Source organism: Humulus lupulus, chromosome 1 (genome assembly GCF_963169125.1).
Source record: "Humulus lupulus chromosome 1, drHumLupu1.1, whole genome shotgun sequence".
Taxonomy (NCBI): domain Eukaryota; kingdom Viridiplantae; phylum Streptophyta; class Magnoliopsida; order Rosales; family Cannabaceae; genus Humulus; species Humulus lupulus.
The window spans coordinates 225933760-225942482 of NC_084793.1; the positions used below are offsets into that span (position 1 = coordinate 225933760).

Here is an 8723-nt window from a genome sequence, read left to right on the forward strand (position 1 = left end):
CTTTCTACTGATGTTTATGTTTATATTTAATTTGATTGATGTCATTATGTCTGATTTGAACTAATCTTGTTATTAGGGTTTTAGTGGATTCTTCTTGAAACTATGATTTCTTAATGAAATTTTTCTGAATTTCTTTCTTCTGCTGTGGATTATTTATCGTACACTTAATGCTTGTGAATTTTTGATCGTCATTTGCATGTCCATATGATTTTAACCTAAACTCTGAAAAGAAAAGGATAATTATGCTATAGATAAATAATCACAATTTCATATTAGACGAAAGTACTTTTATGAGTTGTGTAGTTTAGGGATTATGTGCTTAAAGCCTGCAATATATTGATTTACCACAGAGATGTAGGGCATAGTATATTGTAGAGAATTATAGATCCTAATAAGACTATAATATATAATTATAATCTGTTACTACAACAGAATTAAGATATCTTGAGAATTGAGTAGAAATCATAAGTGGAAAGTTGATGAAACTAAAGCCCTAACTTTTGCATCTATTAAATTAAATCAACTCTTATTACTGCATTTATTTAAGTGTTAGTAGTTTCCTAATTTTTAGTAGTAAGTATTTTAATTGTAATCTGAAATTATTAAGCAAATCAATTAGAATTAGGGATTAATTGTTGGTGATTAATATCAGTCTTCGTGGGATCGACACTTAACTTATCATATATTACTTGATTAGACCACGTATACTTGCGTGTTACATTTTTGCGATCAAGCATATAGCGGAGTGTATAATGGGAAGTCTAGACACATTAGTCTAAGACATGGATATGTAAGAGAATTGATTCAAAGAGGAGTTATCTCAATATCCTATGCGAGAACAGGTGAAAATCTGGCGGATCCTTTCACTGAGCCACTAACGAGGGATTTAGTGGCTGCATCATCTCGAGGGATGGGACTTAAACTCCCTAAAGAGATTCACGATTGATGGTAACCTATCTTAACACTAGTTATTCAACTAGTGTTAGGTTCAATAGGTAATAACAAGTCAATCAAGTGAATATTAGTCGTACTCAAAACAAGTCCCATCTGAGATATTGAGTACTTGTGTGTTACCAAGTGGAGGGTTAAAACCGAAAGGTTTTTTAATAGAATTCAGTCCTGTAAAGACAAGTATTTTTGGTAACGAAATACTGTAAGAATTCTACCTATATGGACCTAGGGGTGGTGCCGCCTCTCATGAGAATTGGGAGTATTCTCAAGAACTTCCATGAATGGAAAGTGCACATGGCCATTAACGGTGCAAAGCGAGACATAGAGGTCTCATGTGAACATCGCAAAGGTGTGTGTGTTATCACCGATTTGCCATCATGAAAAGATGGTTCAATGCCTAGTGCAACCTAATTTTTGAAAAATTTTGTGATAATTACACTATAGTAAAGTTCAAGTTGAAAAACACTTTGCTTTATGCACTAATGCAATGACTCCTATAAGAGAGAGTTCTTATTTAATTAAGTGGGGGATATGTTATATTTCAAAATATAATGATTGATTAAATAAGTGTTACAATAGATAACTACACTACACCAAATACCCCTTTCCATAACACATAAATATAAGTTTATTATAATATCTAATGTAAAAATAAAAGCAGTAAATAATAAATAGTTAAAAAAAAAGGCGGGCTATGTTAAGTGGAAAACTAAAATGAAATGTATAGTTATACTTTCCTTTTTCCTCTTCCCGTTCTATTCTCTAGACCTAAACCCAAAGCTCTCGTTTTTTTTCCTCTAATCTAAAAACCCTGTCTCTAAGCCGGTCTCCTCACTCACTCTTCCCCGATCCCTCTCCTTCTCTCTCTCTCTCCTGCTCCCTCAACTACGACGGCGAGGGGATATACGAGGCTTCAACCACGGTGGAGGTCGACGGGGCTGACAGAGGCTCAGCGGGACTGCCGGAGGCTCGACGACGTGGACTCGGAGACTCGTTGGTGTAGGTAAAGATCTTTCTCTCTCTCGTTTTGTTTTATAGTCAACGTCGACTGGATGGCGTGGGCTGGATATGGTGGTGCGATGAGGTGCCATGGGTGTTCAATTCCTGGTTTGTGTATTTTTTTTATTATTGTAAAGCAATTTATTTATTTCTTTTTGTTTAAATGGTTCTCGTATCTTGCTTTGTGCAGTCAAATTGAAGGAGTGAAGTCCACTCGACTTCCCTCTTATGCCACTTTTCCCCATGTTTTGGCTTCAAACGGAGTGAACCCCTAGAGACCTTGAAGGAAACGGTATGGAGCTCTTTTGTTGTAGCTTCTGTTTTATTTTGGATATTTGCATGTGGGTTTTGCTGTTAATTGATTTGGTTTTACCTTGAAATTTCTATGTTCTGTTTTCATTAGGGATAGTTAGTAATATTTCTTATTGTATCATTAATACTTGGTTTGTTGTGACCAAAAACTTTTCTACTAGGGATCAAAATCTTGTATTCTTTTGTGATTCTAAACTGTTTTTTACTTTATAGTAATTTATGAGATCTGTTATTTTATTGTTCTGCACTCTACAATCAAGTGATCAAATTCTTTATTTCACTATCCCTTCAATATATTGATCACAAAATTTGACTCACGAAAAATGTGATTTTGGCGCCTTTAATTTGTACAATATTATGATAATTATTATCTCATTTTTATTGTTACTGTTTCCCATAAGCTAATCTCACATCTCAGAAATCCTTGGCTTTTTACTTGTTTGTTCTAACATTGTTCCTGTGTATAATTTTCTATCGAAAGGAAGAGTCAAGAAATCAGTTTGATTAAAATATTGGTATACTGTTACAAAAATAGCATTATTGTTTGGTATATTGGTCTACATATCTTTCTTTGTGTTGTACTGGAGCTGATTATGTTTCTTTATGTGAACTTTCTGTAGATGCATTCTAGTGGATGAGAATGACTAGGTTGTTGGTCATGATACAAAATATAATTGTAAGTAAAATTTGATCTGCACAATTCTTTTTGGGTATTATGTCACGTCTTTATGGTACTTTGCATTTTGCATACTCCAAGGCTTTCTATCCTTCCTAAATCCTATACGCTCTTTTGATTTTGGATACCTTCATGTTATGGAAATGAACAATTTATTCATGTTTTGGGCATTCTACTACATGTTCAAATCATATATTTTGTATATAGATCATGTTCATTCTGTTGGATCAGCTGGACCTCTGTGGTTTGCTAATGCTTTTGTACCCTGTAGGTCACTTGATGGAAAAGATTGAAAAGGAAAATTTGCTACACAGGGCTTTCAGTGTGTTTTTGTTCAACTCGAAATACAAGTTGCTTCTTCAGGTATTGCTTACAATATTTGAGGAACATCAAGCTATATGATTTGCCAATTAGGTACCCGAACCTTAGATCTTGTGGGAGCAAACAACAGACCTGACTGTTTGAACTGCCCTCCTAGGTGCTTACATTTATAGTAATAAGTGTCATGTGAAGAACCAAGTCAAGATCTAGATCTATTAGGAGGGCATAAATTGAATAATTGTGTCATATTCTATTTCCCATTTTAGTTTTCTATATTCCTGAAATTTCATGCACTCATGACCATGTCTACATATCTTTTCTTGTTTTCTATGTTGTTTCCCTTTTCCCAAAACGTCTTGTGTGTGGCTAGTTATATTGAAGGCCAATTCGTATCTGTTGTGCACATCTATTCGATAACATAAGTCTCAAGATATGATATTCTGTCAGTTTATCAGTACAGCAACGTTCTGCAACAAAGGTAACGTTTCCCCTTGTGTGGACAAACACCTGTTGCAACCATCCACTCTACCGTGAATCTGAGCTAGTAAGTGTTACTTCATGTTAAGTTAATGTACATATAAGCATCAACATCTTTTGGGAATATACATATTTTTGTAACATTATCTTGTAAACTGGTCTGTTTTGATGATATTTTGTAAAATGGCTTCTACACTATAGATATAATATCAAATACATAAGCTATCATGCTAAATAATTACAAAAAAATGCTTGAAGTTTTAACTGTTACATATTTGATAAGATTTATACATAGTCTATATATATAGGCTACTATAATCATCAATTATGGTGTGTTTGATAGGTAAGGATGGTGGTTGATGAGAGCTCAGGAGGATTTGGTTTCATAGGGAAGAATGAGATTATAAATGGGAAGGCAGCTGTAATTGGGTTCTTGCTGTTGTTGGATTTTGAGCTATTGACTAGTAAAGGTATTCTTAAGGGAACAGGCTTCTTTGACTTTATTTATTCTATTTCAAATGCTTTGCAATAGTCTCAGGAATTAATCATATTCCTCTGAAATGAGATGAGGAAGTTTTAAAGGCTTTGTTGAGTTCACTGTGTTTTTATGTTACAATCTTTCTTTATGTTATTGTTTTGTGTAGAAACTAGGATGATCTATATAGTTTCTTCTTCTTCATGTTTTCTACAGTATATATCTTTTACCAAACTGTACAATAACGATTTTTAAGTAATGAAAATGTGTTTTTATTTTTTTACTTTTGGACATATCACTCTGTTTGTTTGTTTTTCTTTTCTGCTTACATAGCCAGTCAGGTGGATAAGTTAATATTTATCTATTACATATTTGGTTTCGAAAAGTAGTGGATACAATAAGTTACTAAAGAGTAACTGATATAATAAGTTACCTGGCAGAAGAATTAATTCAGATTTTTTAAAAATGTATTCTCTAAATTGGAGCCTCTTTAGAGAAATTTTGTTTGACCAACAGCATGCATTAAACTTTTCCAGCTGTTTTGACTGTTAGTTTCAGTATTTTGATTTTTTTGTACAATTTTTTAGGACTTGGCATTTGGTTTATCACTTTCAGCACTGCTTGGGGATAATATCTACAACTTTGGCGAGCTGCTGGCACATCCTATTGTAAGAATATCTCTGCCCTACTCTGTGTGTGTGTATTTTTTCCCTTTTTTCTACTCAACTTGCCTTAGTTGCTCTACTTTTTTTCCCATTTTACAATTGGAAATATTTCATGTTGAATGTGCTTGTGATGTGTAACAATTTTCCATTTTGGTGATTTAAAGTTCGTTCTTCTCTGGATTCTTGTAGTGCCTTGACATACTTACTTACCCTCTTATATATATCATGTTGGGGTGTATTAGTACAAGGGAAATCCTTTACAAGGGATGGCATGTATAGGGATGATATTCTAAATCCATTAGCCATGTATCTTTCTTACTTCTCCTTATTTGTTCTTGTTATTTATTGATTTGTTTTTGTGGTCTTATTTTTTTAGTCTTATTCTTGTGGTACATGTAGCTCATCTAAACTTTAGTTAACAAGAAATAGTAAAAACATGATAAAACTGAAGCAGTTGTATTATTAAGACATAAATAATATATACAAGTCATGTTTATCAATAGTTATCTAAATAAGAAACTATGGAAATATTGAGTTTGAAGACACTTAAAAATCAATCCCAGGAAAAAAAACAAGCAATCTTACTTCACTTAGAACCCCCATAAAATACAATGAGAAAACCCTTCCAAAGCCTCTCTATACATTCTTGTAATAATATTGGTGTTTTTATTTTTAAAAACTCATGTTGAAAATATTTGAAAAAAATAAGCAATAGTTGACATTAAATCAGATTTTATTTAATTAAATAAGAAAAGGGAGATAAAAATACATATGTCTATATATGTGTATATGCACACATATGCACACATATTCTACTCAGGAAACACTATGTTCTGTCTTGCTAATGACATATATGTCTCAGAATTTTTTTCTGCTCATATTTACAACTTTTGCTTAATATATTTTACATATATTTATATGTGTATATAATCTTTTGGGTTAATAGCTGGAACTAGAAATTAATAAAAACTAGCTTGGTTAAATACTAAAATACTTCAGATATTAGTTTTAAATACTAAAACCGAATGTTTCAACATATTTTCACTCCAAGAATTATGGTAGGAGAAGTATCACAATTTTCATCTCTATCTCCTTTGATAGCTTGTTTTGTTCCCTGAATAAAATGGGTACTGGTTGACCTCATTTTGTCTTGTTTCTATGGGAAACAGAGTTAATTTAATAGATGGTCTTGAAGGGCTGGCTGGGCAGACTGTTGCCTTGACATTTGTTGGAATGTCAATTGCAGTGCTTCCAATATGTCCTGGTTAGTATGAATCTTCTTGAAATTAGAATATGATGTTTGAATATTAAGAATTAACAGTTGGATAATTTTCTATTTTACTTGTTTCTTGGTTTGAGCATATAGTTAGTATTTTTTTATTTTGTATAGATGTGATCTCAATCATTAGGCCAGAAGTAAATGAGGGTTTGAATAAGTATCCATATGTTAAAAAGCTATGTTCAAGAACAGTTGCTAACACTTGGTATATGTTTGTCTCAGTATCTTATGCTCTGTTATGAGTTTTCTGGTTTTGTTGATATGATTCTTTCTGTGGTTTTTGTTGTAGGTTTTAAGTGATCCTCAGAAGAGAGCCATATACGATCAATATGCTGAAGAAGGTCTCAAAGGACAAGTGCCACCCCCTGATGCAGCAGGGGGATTCCCTGGTTGTGGTGCTACTTTCTTTCAAACTGGGGATGGTCCAAATGTGTTTAGATTCAACCCCAGGAACGCCAATGACATTTTTGCAAAGTTTTTCGGGTCTTATTGCAAAGAACTTAAATGTATACAATTTCATTGGTGTAAGAGCTCACGAAGTTAGTTATTTACTGATTAGTGGTGCCTTCCTAAATATACAATCGAAGATATATTTAATAGAGATTGACCTTGTTGTATTCACCTTTATATTATGCATTTTCTATTCCCCGATTGTTGTGATTGATCTATTTCAACTGATTATTATTTTTTCTTTACTGACTGCAGTGTTGGACACAAGAGAGAGGTCATTCTTGAAAAACAACTGGTACAGATTACAAGTTGAAAATTTTAGTTCCTTATCAAGTTCAAATTCCTTTCCTTCTATTTTAATTCATTAATATTTTCTTTTGGTATTTTTAAGCATACCTGGAAATTTTGAACAGAACAGATGCATTGTGCTTGTGAATATATTTTAGAATCGACCATAAGACATGGTTTGTGTGAATTGGATGGGAATTTTTTAACATGCACATACAGAGCATTTTTCTTGATATGTGTATATAACTGGTGTTATCATGTCATTTGTTGTTGCTTTATTGGTATTCTATAAATATGAAAGAGATCAATGCTCTAAATCTGAGTTTGAATGTTTGCTATTTGTGTACTGTTTAAGTTTATTCATTTTTTTTCTTTCACTTTTGTCTGCTACCTTGTTTATAATATATGGTCAAATTTGTTAAAATTCCATTTAGATAGATAGCCATGTAGAGTATTTGTGGAATACAGAAGTAATATTCGGTCATTAATAACTCTACTTGATACCTTTGAATATAACTAATAAAGGTAATATATATATATATGGCTATTAACTCTCATGCATGTTTTGCTCAAGCAAAAAGAAAAAAAGAAAGAAAGAAAAACAAGAGCAAATTGAGTTTGATGAAGCAAAACAAAAGAGCTGAAAAATGAGTAGCAGATCCCTCTATTAATCATAGATCAATAAGGACTCTACTCCTAGCAAAACCTCAAGGACTGGCACTGTTTTTGTAGCCTGATCTGATCTTTATTACAAACTTTGTAGACTTTTCTTTAGAGTTTGTTTATAAAATTAAGGTTTCCGGTGTCCTTGCTTTTGCTATAATTTTACTGAAGTCTTCAAAATGAACTGGAGATGTCTGAATCACGATGTATATCATCTAATTGGTTAGTTAAAGTTGAATTAGTGTTTTTGGCCACTTGAATCTTATTGTTGCTATCTCAGATGCTGAACAGAGAGAAGTAGATACTTGGCACTTCATGTAAACAGCCCCTTGGCTGGGTGTACTTCCCAGTGCTGATGGGCAAGTATTACATTCTCAAGATGGTGGAGATAGTCCAATTCTCAGTCTCTTTAAATTAGTCACTGCTGCAATATTATCTAAGCCAGGGTGCCCAAATCCAACCTCTTTCAGCACCCTATGATTTTCCATTATGTCATATTTTATATATTTCTTTGAAGTAGAACTTGTTTTATGGTCTCTACAGAGATTTCTTTGTATTAACTAGAGTTTTCCAATTTTCTCAAGAAATCAAATCCTTGTTTCCTGCAGATTGCAGTCCATTCTAAGCTGGTTTTGGAAATAGAGATACAGATGAAGTTAGCTACCTTAAGGTCGGAATTCCACTAGGAAAAATCTTCATTATCAATCCCAAGGTAAACAATACAAGGTCTATAGATGTCTCATAATTCATAATTCCAAATCTCTTTCTAATGTTCTAATCTTGTCATAGGGAGAGGTTGTTGTTAACCGCTGTGTTGGCACGTAATCATACAAATCAATTAATGCTCTTGTTAATGGCATGTTTCCATCCACGAGTTCTTCCGAGCAGGTTCGGCTTCTATTACCATGTCCTATTCTGCTGTTGTGACTTCTTTGCATAGGATTAGACAAAATTAAAACACCAAAGCTGGTGTTATCGCCAACCTCCAATCCTCACATATCTCTAAAGTTCTTTGTCATCATGATGATTGAATGTTGAAGGTCATTTTACATAGCCACTGAAAGTTGAATCATGATCCATTCTCTTTACAACCTTTACAACACTCTTGTCTCTGTTCCTCTCAAGATGTTACAATTTTAGAGAATAAAACTTGTTCTTTTTCACGAC

At 33.1% G+C, this 8723-nt stretch overlaps 1 long non-coding RNA gene across 1 annotated transcript; it reads left to right on the forward strand.

Moving 5' to 3' along the window:
• The first annotated feature begins 1684 nt into the window (after positions 1 to 1684).
• LOC133828338 (uncharacterized) lies at positions 1685 to 3808 on the forward strand. Its single transcript, XR_009890969.1, has 4 exons — positions 1685 to 2242; positions 2883 to 2938; positions 3210 to 3301; positions 3720 to 3808. It is a non-coding gene; the product is annotated as an uncharacterized LOC133828338 (long non-coding RNA).
• The last annotated feature ends 4915 nt before the right edge of the window (positions 3809 to 8723 follow it).